This window comes from Aegilops tauschii, unplaced genomic scaffold, assembly GCF_002575655.3.
Source record: "Aegilops tauschii subsp. strangulata cultivar AL8/78 unplaced genomic scaffold, Aet v6.0 ptg000379l_obj, whole genome shotgun sequence".
NCBI lineage: Eukaryota > Viridiplantae > Streptophyta > Magnoliopsida > Poales > Poaceae > Aegilops > Aegilops tauschii.
Window position 1 is genome coordinate 1 of NW_027332627.1, and position 2500 is coordinate 2500.

A 2500-nucleotide genomic window follows, 5' to 3' on the forward strand; every position below is an offset into this window, starting at 1 on the left:
TTGGTCATCGCGCTTGGTTGAAAAGCCAGTGGCGCGAAGCTACCGTGTGCCGGATTATGACTGAACGCCTCTAAGTCAGAATCCAAGCTAGCATGCGACGCCTGCGCCCGCCGCCCGCCCCGACCCACGTTAGGGGCGCTTGCGCCCCCAAGGGCCCGTGCCATTGGCTAAGCCGGTCCGGCCGACGTGCCGCGGCCGGCCGCCTCGAAGCTCCCTTCCCAACGGGCGGTGGGCTGAATCCTTTGCAGACGACTTAAATACGCGACGGGGCATTGTAAGTGGCAGAGTGGCCTTGCTGCCACGATCCACTGAGATCCAGCCCCATGTCGCACGGATTCGTCCCTCCCCCACAACTCTCCTTCACCAACTAAGGTTCCAAAATGGTAGCCAAATTCTGCACCTCTAAGTCATGGTCAAAAGGAATGGCAAAGTCCCTTGTAAGACATACGCAAGCACCCGATAAGGCCAGCGGAAACAACACTCAAAACTATACGTGACAAATGACCAAGATACTTGGCCGATTCATGCGGATGCCGTCATCACAGGCTACACGGCTAAGTCATGGTCAAGACATATGGTGAAGTCCCTTATATGACATATGCAATCACTCCATAAGACCAGTGGCGAGCACACTGAAAACTATATGTGCCAAGTGACCAAGATACTTGACCGATTCATGCGGATGCCTTCGTCCCAGGCTACACGGGTAAGTCATGGTCAAGACAAATGGTAAAGTCCCTTGTATGACATACGCAATCACTCGATAAGGCCAGTCGCGAGCACACTCAAAACTATTTGTGCAAGTGACCAAGATACTTGGCTGATTCATACATGTGATGTCATCACAAAGAAAGTGTTAAAGGAGACACGGGCAAGAGTGGTGGACGGAACTGGACGCGCACCATGGAAAATTAGGCAAAACCACGTACAGAGACTCGTACACGGGGACACAGGAAAAAAGTGGCCGACGCCCGTCGTGGACGGAAGTGGATGCGCGCCATGGAAAACTGGGCAAAACCACGTACGAGGCACACACACGTACACGGACCCGAGAACGGGCTGTACGTGGACACGAGGAAAAAATGGCCGACGCCCGTCGTGGACGGAACCGGACGCGCGCCATGGAAAACTGGGCAAAAACACGTACGAGGCACACAGACGTACACGGACCCGTGAACGGGCGGTACGTGGACACGGGAAAAAAGTGGCCGACGCCCGTCGTGGACGGAACCGGACGCGCGTCATGGAAAACTGGGCAAAACCACGTACGACGCACACGCACGTACACGGACCGTTACACGGACCCGTGAACGGGCTGTACGTGGACACGGGAAAAAAGTGGCCGACGCCCGTCGTGGACGGAACCGGACGCGCGCCATGGAAAACTGGGCAAAACCACGTACGAGGCACACACACGTACACGGACCCGTGAACGGGCTGTACGTGGACACGGGGAAAAAGGGGCCGACCCCCGTCGTGGACGGAACGTGACGTGCGCACATGGAAACCTGGGCAAAACCACGTACGAGGCACACACATACACGGACCCGTGAACGGGCTGTACGTGGACACGGGAAAAAAGTGGCCGACGCCCGTCGTGGACGGAACCGGACGCGCGCCATGGAAAACTGGGCAAAACCACGTACGAGGCACACACACGTACACGGACCCGTGAACGGGCGGTACGTGGACACGGGAAAAAAGTGGGCGACGCCCGTCGTGGACGGAACCGGACGCACGCCATGGAAAACTGGGCAAAAACACGTACGACGCACACACACGTACACGGACCCGTGAACGGGCTGCACGTGCACGGACCGTTACACGTACACGGACCCGTGAACGGGCGGTACGTGGACACGCACGTACACGGACACGTGAACGGGTACGAGAGGTCCGGGAGAAAAAAAGGCCCATACGCCATGGAAACCGGGTCAAAACTAGCTAATGATGGTCAAGAAACGGTGCCATGGCAGCGAAAACATGTCTCATGGCAGAAAAACGCTGCCACGGCGGCGTTTCAAAACAGTGTACCCCTCCTTCACAAACTGAAGGGCAGGGGTCCCAATGGGGGCTAAAACCCTCGGGTATAGTAGGGAGGAGGGGTCCTTCCTGGTGGGCGTACGGAACACGGTTGGTTTTTCTTAGGAAAAACACCCGTTTTCTCGTACGCCCATCCTTTCCCAACGTTGCCTCGGATGTCCCGTCGTTATGCCATCACGAAGGTGCTGGCCCGGTCCCATGTACGTCTCGTGAGAAATCCTGACCCTACAGCCGAACGTGGCTCGGGAAACAGGAAAGTACCCCGTTACGTACACGTTCCGACCGACGGTAAACAGTCGCAACGGTGTGCCTCGAATGTCGCCTCCGGAAAACCGTTGCCCCCCGGGGGCAACGTCATCGCTGTCCCGGTCCCCTGTACGTCTCAAGTGAAATTCTGACCCAACAGCCGAATGCGGCTCGGGAAACAGGAAAGTAGCCCGTTTCGTGCACGTTAAGA